Genomic DNA, 12,567 nt, shown 5'->3' on the forward strand with positions numbered 1-12,567 from the left:
GCTGCAAAAATTATCTCAGTCACTGTAGTATGCCTTGAAGTATGTCCTGAAATGGAGACAGAGGGGAAAAAGACCACTTTGTCATTAGGTTACAACGGGCATATGAGTAGTGGGAAGAACTACAAGCAAGGACTACCCATAAATCTTGGGCCATCTGGGTCAACAGGCAATTCCCAAAGTATATGGCATGCCAAGGGCCCTTTATGAAGTTAATTATAACACAAACAGAAAAGTGTTTTTCATACTAACAAGGTACATTGAGGTGGGGTCCAAGTGACTCAAAACAACAGTATGGAACACATCACTGTTTGTTCAAATGTAGGGGATGAGGCGGGTTACTTTCATTTTGGAGAATCTGTTCTCCAAAAAAACAGACTAATTCGTAATGTCTAAATATATGTTAGAACCATCCAGGGAAGCATCAATGCATTTGCAGGCAGCTTCATTTGGGTGCTTGGCCTTTTTACTGCCTTCAATTTCATACCCTTCTTGGGAAGAGCATTATTCTCAAACAACATTAGATCTTTACAGATGGTACTTGGAGGGCATTTATAAAATATTTGATATGGTCACTACAGCCTCCATGGATAAGAAGCATAGGGCCTAGTTCAAGGCTACAGGACATAGAAATGAAAACTGAAAAGAGAGACATCTAAATGTGTCATTGACCATAAACAAATTGCTTCATCCTTTGCAAGAACAGGATTTTTCCTAGTTGGAAGATTGGGGGGCCACAGAAGTGTCTCAATGCATGTCACAAAAATGGACAATCTTTGTTGATTTGAAAGTATGGTTCCACTTGGAAATCTTAGTGACTCTGTATCAAGAATGCTCACTTTAGGGTGAAAAAAAATGTTTCCCTAATAACTGCCAGCCCGTCAAACTTAGAAACTTTCAAATTCCAGGCTATCTCCTGCATCATCACAAATAACAAAAAGTTCTCTAGGACAGATTATGCCCTCAGTGATAGCTGTACAAGCCCACAGTCTTCGGTAGGTTTAAACAGGGTATGTCCGTGTAGGCATGAAGCGTTCTTCTTCCAGTTTACTATAAAACAAAGGTATTGCTGTAAATAGATCAGTAGTTCTCAAGCTGACGGACCACTTGAAAATTGCTGTGGGTCTTAGCGGACCACTTAATGATCTTTCCAAATGTTGTTTGTACTGTTAGCTAACTATTGTAAAGCGCTTTGAATAAAAGCGCTATATTAAAAAAATTAACAAATAAAAGCACACAACTCACTTTAATATCAGTAGTCTTACCTTTCTAATGTGATGGATGTGCCCTTTCTCCCCCGCTGCGCCAGCCCCCAACCTGGGACTGGGAAGGAGAGGGGTATCTCCCCTGCCACAGCAGCCACAGAGCTGAGGCTGGGAAAGAGGGCTGTCTCTCCCCAGCAGCCACAGCCCTGGAGCTGGGGAAAGTCACATCTTTCTCTGGCTGCCGGAGCCCTGCACGTCCCAAATTCCCCCCACCCCCTCTTCTCACCCCACTGCCCCCTCCCACCTACTCCCCAATACTATTCCTTCCAAGGCCACCACCTCACCTTACATGTGCGTCTTCTCCAGGGTCCAGGCACCTAATTAGTGGAGCCACGCCTGCACGGCTCCACTAATTAGGTGGGTGGCCCTTCATTCTTGTGTGCGGACATCCAGGCGCGTACCTTAGAGGGGACTATGTGGTCCGCGGACCACCAGTGGTCCGCGGACCACAATTTGAGAACCTCTGAAATAGATCATTTTGTATCTCTACAGGGTATTGCTACAAATTACATTATTGTAAAGGCTAACACCATGCTTATGGTGTTTCACAAAGCAATGAGTGTTAATAAAATCTTTAGGACCGTTAATACATAGATAGGAGCCCATTAATACTACATAAAATAGGTGGTTTAATTTAGTCTCCCAGAAATGCATTGACTAAACACCACCAAATCAGCAATGAATGAAATAGCCTCAAGAGATTCAAATGCACACAGGATTTCTGGCCTCTGACTTCATCAGTTTCCTGTCAAAACTTCAGCCTTCTCTAAACTGGCTTTTGCTACACTGGCTTTCAGTGTTGCCTTCTTTCTCATATACCAGGGAATGAGAAAAATATTAACCATTATAAACATCTCCCATGATGACTGCATTATATGTAGTCCAGAAAATTTCTTCCAGAGTCAGTGATTCAGATATATGGTTGTTTGTATATAAATACTAAACAACAAGAGCTGTAAGAGAAATAGGGTGGAATTTGATACCTAGTATTCTTCTGTTTGGAAGGCAGAGACATTGGGGCTGGGTTATTAGCAAGAGCTTCCCCTCCTCCCTCTGCCCCCTACAATCTCCAAATTGAGACAATTATCAAAATAAGAGGCTGTTTGCTATTATTATGCCTATCCTAAATGGATACAGCTAGAGAAGTTGCCTTTAAAAACCAAGTACCATGTAGTTTGTTATTTCACTTAACTTTTTCCTTCCCCTGAGCAGAAGAATTATTCACATTCTCAACAATTGAGACATTTTCCTTCCTCACTTTTAAAATACCCATTTCTCCACAATTTTCAGAGTTGGGGGCTTGGGGGAGGAGAAAGATGACTGGAAGATAATTTTCTCAAGGCTGAGGACTAGACCAGACAAGACTCCTTAGACTGTGGGTATGTCTATACTACCCGCAGAATCGGCAGGCAGCGATCAATCCACCGGGGGGGGGCGCGGTGTCAATTTATCTAGATGCGATAAATCGACCCCCCGAGCACTCTCCCGTCGACTCCTGCACATCTCGCGGCGGTGGAGTACAGGCAGAGTCGATCGGGGAGCGGCAGCAGTCGACTCACCACAGTGAAGACACCGCGGTGAATAGGTTTAAGTACATCGACTTCAACTACGTTATTCACGTAGCTGACATTGCATAACTTAGATCGATCCCCCCCCAGTGTAGACCAGGCCTGTGTTAATACCACTCTCCATCAGGCTAATGGGATTGCTGTTGAGCATTACAAGGCATCCATGTCTCACAGAGCTGAGCAGACTAAATCTAAAGCACTTGCTAGTTTGAGAAAGACCAGGAATCAAGGCTGTATGTAGCTGTCTTCCACACAGGTGTGTGGAACACTCAACAGGCCATGTTCTATATTTCTGAACTGTGATATTTTCCGTTTGTTTTGATTTAAGTTATCAACACACATCCCAAAAGTCCTGGTAATATCTGTTTATCTCACAGGGTTTTTCCACCATGAAATCACATACCTCAACCATTTTCAAGTTGGTCCTATGACTTCAATGCATTTAGAAAGGGAGTGTTGATTATTCATCGTGAGCACATGACAGGAACAGCTTTGTAACGTTTGGACTATATTTTGGAAAAATAGTTGTGTACTTTAAAGCATGTTTGATAAATACTTTTTAAGATATTTATAAAACATAGAAAAGCAATTTTGAAACAAGTTCTATTTTTGGCTCATATGATGTTTTAAAACTCTGCTAGTAGAGTTTTAATATTGCTAACAGGAAAGAGACTTAAGAAACTAGACCCCAAAAGATAGTTGCATTCTTCAAAGGACTAAATTAACAGCTTTTTATGTGTGATAGTCATTGTAATGTTTAATCAATCAGCATGAGGCAACTGAAACCAACAGGAAAGTGTCAGTCTTGTTCACCAATCATTTCTACATTACAAAAGAAGCTTGAAAACTAGTGGGAACTCCAGCCTTTCTACAAAGTGTTCCTGTGCTTAAAGCAGTGACAGAAGAACCCAGAGATGAACTGAAAATAGCAATTTGTCCATTTAAAAGCAGCATTCATGTACCCAGATCACCCCCCCCCTCCTTCATCCATTTAAAGGTTCCCAAGCTTCTCTTTTTACTGTTATGGTTACAGCGCAGAGGGAAGAGTTTAAACTTGGCAAAGTAACGTGTAACATCTGTAACCACATTTGCCTTGTGGGCATCAGAAGATGAATCCCACATTCCTGCCTTTGAAGCTATTCAAACGGCAGCTAGCAAGGAAGGGAGCTCAGAGAGGAGTTTCCTGGCTCTTTCTTGTCGAGCAGGGGCCAGGAACTCCCAGCGGAGGGAGACATTCAGGGCCGCGGCAAGCAGAGGGCAGATGTCATGTTTTGGCTGCCAGCGCCCCTGAAGGCGCCTCCCAACCAGAGGTAGGTAGCGAGGTGCCCGCACCGACTCCCCTACACGCACTGCCGGGAGCTGGGACTTCCCGCCTGGGCCCCACAGCAGGCAGGACCGAGGCCCCGCAGGCAGCGCGTCCCCTCCCGCGCCCCGGGGCGGGCAGGACCTCCCCGCGCTGCGCCAGAGGCAGCTCCCGGCCCAGGCGGCGCGCGGGGCTCCGCAGGGCCGCCCGCCGCAGCGGGGCCCGGCAAGGCCACTCACCGTCTCATGGCAGCGCGGAGGGAGGAGGCGCGGGGCTGCGGCGGCGCCGGGGCGCTAGAGACGGGCAGCCCTCGCCATGGGGCGGCGGCGAGACCTCCCCGCGCCGCTGCGCTCTAATCACGGCGCTTCCTCTCGGCCAAGCCCGGCCGCATCCCCCAGCCCTGCCCGCGGGGACTCGGCGGCGGACGAGGGACGAGACGCCGGAGAGCCAAAGGTCCCAGCGGCGGCAGGCGGGGCTGGGATGCTGCTCCTGCGGCGCCAGCGGGAGGAGGAAGTGGCTGCTCCCCGCTCTGCCAATGGACGCCCGGCGCTGTAATTAATAACCAGGCACCAGGCACATCATTTCCTCCCGGCACAAACCCAGCGCGCCGCCCCGCCTCGCCCCCTGCCGGCCGGCCGGCGCAGCGCACCCTGCCCGGCCACGTTCGCAGCCAGTCGCCCCTCCGGCAATGAGCGCACCGTGTGAGTGTAAAGTCACCGGTGCCGGCCCCAGGGCAGACACGCAATGCGGTGTAAACCCGGCTGATGTGGATTGAGTTTAATTCAGTCCGCCTGCAGCCATAGGCGCCGCCGCCTGGTTTAAGAGTGCCCCTGCCAGTCCCAAGCAGTCAGAAGTGTTGAGTCAGACCCCCAGAACTCATGACATTGACTTGAAAAGTAAGAATTTGTTAACGGAAACAAGGAGGAGTCCGACCCACGAAAGCTTATGCCCAAATAAATCTGTTAGTCTTTAAGGTGCCACCGGACTCCTCCGTGTTTTTGTGGATACAGACTAACACAGGCAACCCCTCTGAAACTTTTTAACGGCCTCCCATTTCTGAGCCATTAGGATTCACTGTGGTCACACCCTCCAGCTTTCCTCCGCAATCAGGAGGGCTAGAAACTCGCTTTTTTTAAAGTGGAGGTGTATTGCCAGGAGCAGTGACTTTAAGCAAAACACCAACTATTCCATAACTCAGCCTGAAATGGCAAGAGCTGGCAACACAACCACACTGTGTTTAGCTACATCTCTTAAAAACTGATTTAAAGTAATACAGATGCAACTTTGGCTACAGACAAGGCCCCAGAGTGGGCACCCATAGAACTGCTCCGCCAGAGAGCAGGTCAGAGGCACCTGATAGCGCGAGAGTACACACTCACACCAGGGAGCTGCCGGTGTCATGCACATTGATACCAGAGAGACAGGTAGAAAACTTTTGAGGCACTGAGCCCCAACAGTACCTGCACTCATGTCAGACAGAGAGTATCTACCAAACCAGTGTCTCTCACAGATCTTGTTTCCCTTTACTCCTTCAGCTTTGGATTCCTTTCTGCTCCTCTTGCCCCCGTTAAAGATCCTGCTCCTCTCTGGCTCCCGCAAAATGTACTGCAAATTGAATGGAAGAAATAATACCTGGTACATGCAACTATCTTGGATCACAGAGTGTGTTGCAATTGCGCATTCAGATCGGCATTTCTTGACATTCAGGAGGCAGTGGGTGAGGAGGAGGGACAAGAGGGAAGGTGAGGTTACAAAGTCAGCATTTGTCCATGTTTCTGTGAACTAACTTAGGAATATTTGGCCGATTTCTTCCTTCAGCTACGCCTGCATCCCTATTAAAGGCAGTGTGCAATGGGCTTGCGGAGCTGAGCTGTAATTGGGGGGCAAGAATTTGGCTCTTATAGCATTTAGAAGTAGGAAAGAATCACTAGACGAATGAGTCTGTTCCACTGGCAAGCGCAGGTTACAGCCCCCCATAAAAGACACATCAGATAATTTGGTGCAGGGTGTGCACTAAAGTTTATAGGGCCATGCATGAGGCAAGATGTATGGTGAACTCAGGATAACTGCCACAAAGAAGAGGATATATTTATGGGGGTACAGGATGTCAGTTTTGAGTAGGACACTTGGTTGGTTGTTACTACTTGGGAGCCAGGAGCTTTACCGTATGACAGGGAAATCTAGAAGGTTTTGTCATTAGGATACAGAAAAGGATGGTCCCTCCCCCAATTTATCTCTCAGGATGGAGGGGGAGGACATAGGAGCATTTTAGGAAGTAATACCCACAGTGTGGGAAGGAGGGCAGGACTATTCAGCTGGTTATTTGACATGCCTTAGACTGGCTCTGAACTGATTTAAAAATTTTATTAAAGCTAATGTTAAAATTATATAATATACAGGTTAAGGAAATAGTGTCTGTACCTCTATCTAGTGTCTGTACCTCTATAAATCTATTACATTCGATTTAGCCAAGAAACATCAGGTGCCATATTTTCTCTCTTTTTCTACATACAATATAAAGTCTCAACATGTTAGGTCATGTCTACACTAAGGGTATGTCTAAACTGCAAAGAAAAACCTGCAGCACCAAGTCTCAGAGCCTGGGTCAATGGACTCAGGCTACAAGGCTAAAATTGCAGTGAAGACATTTGGGCTGGGGCTGGAGTCTGCGCTCTGCAACTCGGGGAGTGGGGAGGGTCCCAGAGCCCAGGCTCCAATCTGAGCCTGAATGTCTACACTGCTCTCTTTAGCCCCGCAGCCTGAGCCTCGCAAGCCTGAGTCAATTGACTCAGACTCCAAGATTTGGTGCCACAAGTTTTTCTTTGGAGTGAAGACATACCTTAAGAGTGCTTTGCCATTATGCCTATACTTGTATATTATACCAGCGAAGCACTCCACCTGTGGACGCAGCTTAGACCACCAAAAACAATGTTGGCAGTCTAGCTTATTCCAGTCTCTCTGAGCAAAACAAGCTATATTGGCAAAAGATAAAATTGCCAGTATATCTACATCCACACTAGCAGCTTTTGCTGGCACGGCTGTGTCAATCCGGGATCCCACCCTGTCACACTCACTCACTCACTCATGCCCGTCACCCCAATTGGGGTATGGGCCGCCAACCACAGATCTCCAGAGTCCTCTATCCTGAGCCATTTGCTCTAGCTGGTTCCAGGTATAGCCCATTTTTATTCCTCACGACTTTCACCGCCCAGCGTCATGCGTCTTCAAGTTGAAGACCCTTCTTTTTCCAGGCTAAAAGTCTCTGTTATCTCTATTTTTGGCGTTTCTGTAGCACGTTGATTTTTTATGGGGTGGAGTTGCTAGCCCCACGCCCAACCCTCCTCCTTTATCCTGACTTGGGACAGGCAGATGGCCCCAAAGGACCTCTCTGGTGGAGTTACCCTGTCACAACCCTGACCACTTTAGCTATGCTGACAAAAGCTTGTAGTATAGCTCTGCACTTAGATTCTTTCAGGTATGAGTTTATAACTGGAAGAATCTAAAAGACAATTCCATATGCTGCTCTGTTACCCAGGTTCATCTCAGGGAGATACAACCACATAAATTAAAAGCAGAATCTGGCCCCTAATATTGTTACTCAGGGCCATTCTACAATTAAAATGTTGCTGGCCTAGCTCTGTCAGGAGTGTGAAAACAACACATCCCTAACCGACATAGTTACTTTGGCAGAAGCTCTAGGGCAAACACAGTCGTACCAGCAAAAAAGTCTTTGTGCTGGTATAACTTATTTTGTTCGAAGAACTGGCATAAGCTATACCAGTTGGCCAGGTTAAGTTGCACCCACACTGGAGAGTTTTACCAACAGAGCTGTACCACTATATTGCTATACCAGCAAACCCCTTCTAGTACAGACAAGGCCTCAGTGATCTTTCCTCAACAGAAAATGTATTTTATTAAACTTAGATTTGATATATGGGAGAGTAATCAAATAAAGATGGAATCTGTAGAGCAAAATGGAAATGTTGGCTGTGGTTCAGGAGACAGTTTGCAAAGTAGGAAAATGCAACATCAGGGGCTCATCACAAGAGGCAGTTTATAAACTCAGGATGGGGGAGAGGTTTTGGGGCTAATGAAAAAAATTGCTCATCTGGACTCTCTCAGGAATCTCACAACTAATTGCTTTAACAGGCAACAATCAACTAAAAAACATACCATTATAAAATGTACAGTATAATGTTTCTGATTAGCGGTAAGTAGACACAATCATAAGAATAATATGAGCCGCTATGTTGATTGTTTTCTGTTTTCATAATCTCTGTACTGAAGAATGAAATATGCAAAAGTTGGATTCATCTTTTGACTGTCATCTATTGCTGGCAAATTATTTCTTAGTTTCTTCCATCTTGTCATTGTAGACATGAAAAATAAATTAATAAATGTTCATTATATATATATTATTAATTTCACCACAGAATTAAATGTATTTATAACAACAAAATATTCTACCAACAGCTATGCTGGAGATTCTGGCAGTTATGTTGTTCTTTAGTAAGATCATAGAGGATCCTAGTTCAATTCATCCAAACAGTTGATCCATAGGTCTGCCTCATGGCAAAGCACTGAAGTGACTGAATAGGAAAATAAATTGATTCATGGATATTTTTGTAAATAAAAAAGACAAGTTTGGTTTCTGGGTTTATGTCACTTCTGGGTAGTCTTACAAGCACTGAATACTCACATGAATCCTGAAAATTAGATGAATTTTAGCATGAATATTATTCATTATTCATAAGTATTTGTAGCAGAAGTGTGTTATTTATTTGTCAATTATTCTCCCATTTAAAATGTTTGTCATCCACAGAGTGGAAACACTAACATTTTATTTAGGTGACCGACCACACAATACAAATATTGAATTGTCCAAAGTGAAAAGTTTCCAAACTCCCCATAGTATGAAAAATAATTGTCCAAACTATCAGTGAATACACATATGGATAACTAATACAAAGAGAATTGAGCTCAGTTTTGTTAATGATTCACTAAACCATGAGGCTTACTTCATAACAAATACAATTCATACTCAATAGTTCGACCCGCTCTGTAATAAATGACAAAGATACTTTTACTATGGTTACAGAACAGTAACCAGTTTTAATTTCTGAAATGAGTCCTTAATGTTTCTTTCTATAAATAATAATATACTTTGGTCTGTCTCTGTAAACATCAGAGAACTTATTTTAATTCACTTTAAATTGCAGCAGGCTCTGGAGCAAGGTGCTGCTCTGCTAACTAGTGAGGCCCACAAAGCCTGAATTATGTGGAAGCTGGTATAGAGAATCCTCTGACATGCAAACAAACGTCAAACAAAACATTACAGCTAATTTCCCTGAATGTTTAAGAAGTGGATTAACCCCCAGCGAGGCAGCATGAATTCACACGCACTACACATGCTTGCACAATTTGGAAAATTAAACTTCGAGGAAACTATGATGTATCATGTCACCAGGTCTGCTTTTATTATTCATAATCCTCTGAGAACACTTAAAGTAAGAGTGTTAATCCAAAGAGAAGAAAAACACATAACGTGATAACAAGGATTACTTGCTCAGTTTTTACACCGATTTAGGTCAGGCTCAAACTAGACCAATATAAATACCTTTATATTCATACAACTGTGTCCACGCTAATGGGTGGCACCAATTTAACTAAATCAGTTTTGCTACCAGGGCCGCCCAGAGGGGGGGGCAAGTGGGGAAATTTGCCCCAGGCCCCGCAGGGGCCCCACGAGAATTTTTAGGGGCCCCCATGAGAGTTTTTAGTGGGTCTTCGGCGGCAGGTCCTTCAGTGCCGCCAAACACACTCGGAGCCAGTGAAGGACCCGCTGCCGAAGACCCGGAGCTTCTTCCACTCCGGGTCTTCGGCGGCAATTCGGCGGCAAGGGCTCCTTCCGCTCCGGGTCTTCGGTGGCAGGTCCTTCACTCCCTCCAGGACCCGCCACCGAAGTGCCCCGAAGACCCGGAGCGGAAGGAGCCCTCGCCACCGAATTGCCGCCAAAGACCCGGAGAGGAAGGAGCCCTCGCCGCCGAATTGCTGCCAAAGACCCGGAGCGGAAGGAGCCCTCGCCGCCGAAGACCCGGAGTGGAAGACGCTCCGGGTCTTCGGCAGCGGGTCCTTCACCGTCCTTCACTTCGGCGGCACTTCGGCGGCAGCTTAAAGAGGAAGAGACGGATTGAGGGACCTGCCGACGAATTCCCGCCGAAGACCCGGATGTGCCGCCCCAATAGCAGACGGAGTGCCGCCCCTTTGTATTGGCCACCCCAAGCACCTGCTTCCTTCGCTGGTGCCTGGAGCCAGCCCTGTATGTAGGTGAATGAATCTCAGCATAGGCCATATACATGTATGGTATTTATCATTCCTTTGAAGATAACTTTCTACATATCAATGTTGATAACTCCCAGAAATTTGAAACTAAAATTTAATTCCTGAAAGTTTTTCCTTTATCAATGTGACTTATTATTACATTTGGGTTGATCAAAAGTGCTCAGCTGTTAATACAGATTTGTTTATTATTTTTTATTATTTTGTTTCTTTCCTTAGAAAAAACAGAATTGAAACCTATGTTAAAAAAATCACAAATCACCCATGTGTTCAGTGGCCAGAGAAAATGGCTGGGAGTCAGGAAATGTGTTCCCGAGTCTGCCACTTATTTGCTTTGTGATCCTGGGCAAACTCACAATCTCTCCATGCCTCATTTTCCACGTTAGTAAAATGTGGACAATGATAATAATACCCACCTTTATTAAAGAATTTTGAGATCCTTTGATGAAAGGTTCTGTAAATTTGCAATGTGTGTACATGGACTTTGCAATCACATAGAGAGAATAAAAGGCAAGATTAAATTCTGTTTCTCTCAACCTTGACAGTGTCCCTTGAAGATAAACTTTTTTTCCCCCACAGTGTTAAGTATGTCACTTTCTCCTACAGAATGTTTGCATTCCTAAGGGTTTAATAATGGTGGTATGTTGATGTGAAAGGGGTACTAAAATTCCCATTCAATGAGTTCAGCAGAACAGCCCCACTAAGTTTAGTGCAGCTGTTATACTGTTTAGAGCTATATAACCCCCAGAAAACAACAGCAAAAAGGATATCAAACCTTATGTTTTGCGGTGGCGTCATGTGTACAATCCTGTAGTATTTTCACGTGCAAAACCTTATTGACTTCATGTGCAGAACAAGTGCAGGATCACACCCCTTTTCATAGTTATAGAAATACCAACGTATTTGCTGGATCCCCGGCTTGTGGACTAATAATCCTCGTTGAAATTAGTGGAAGTTTTGCATACACAAAAACTGGTGGAGTTACACTGGTGGAGAAGAAATGTTTCCAAATTTTCCCACTGTTAATATTTAGCATTTCTAAAATGTATTATCCTTAATTGTTACTATATGGGACCAGCCCTGCTCCCTCTGAAGTAAATGACAAAAATTCCGTAGAATTTAACAGAAGCAGGGTCAAGCCATTCAAGAATAACAAACTTTATTAAATCAGGTGAGGTGTCTGTGCTCCAACAGTTTTTATTAGTTCCCAATGTTTCCTCAATATTGTTTCAAATTTAAAATGTTATAATATTTATCAAGCCCCAAAAGCACTGAGGAGCTTTCAGGGCAGGCCCAGATCCTCAAAAGATGCCTGATTCCCACAAATAACTTTGAGGATCTGGGCCATTGTCTTCATATGTGTTCATATAGGGTTTATGAAGCACAATGGGGTCCCAAGCTACGATGGTAATACAAATATATAGGGGCCTGATTTTGCCACCTTTGCTCATGTTGAGTAGTATCTTAGACTCTGATACTGCAAGCACTTATCCATCTGAGTACCTTTACATATGTGATTAGTGCCACTGATTTCAGTTTCAGCGTGGTAGCCGTGTTAGTCTGTATCAGCATAAACAATGAGGAGTACTTGTGGCACCTTAGAGACTAACAAATTTATTTGGGCATAAGCTTTTGTGGGCTAAAACCCACTTCATCAGATGCATGGAGTAGAAAAAAACGGTTGGCAGGTATATATACACAGTACATGAAAAGATGGGAATTGCCTTACCAAGTGGGGCAGAGGTGGCCAACCTGTGGCTCCGGAGCCACATGCGGCTCTTCAGATGTTAATATGAGGCTCCTTGTATAGATACCGACTCTGGGGCTGGAACTACAGGCGCCAGATTTCCAATGGGCCAGGGGGTGCTCACTGCTCAATCCCTGGCTCTGCCACAGGCCCTTTCCCCACTTCACCCCTTCCCACCCCCTAGGGTGACCAGATGTCACAGATTAAATATCGGGACGCGGGGGGGGGGGGGGGGGGGCGGGAAAAAAAAAGCCGGTGGCAGAGGGGGGAAAAAACCCAAAAACGGCCGGAGCGCCCCCCAGGCGAGCCGCGCTCCGGGCCCCTCCTGCAGCTCCCTGCCCCGCCATT

Source organism: Emys orbicularis, chromosome 11 (genome assembly GCF_028017835.1).
Source record: "Emys orbicularis isolate rEmyOrb1 chromosome 11, rEmyOrb1.hap1, whole genome shotgun sequence".
NCBI classification, from domain to species: Eukaryota; Metazoa; Chordata; order Testudines; family Emydidae; genus Emys; species Emys orbicularis.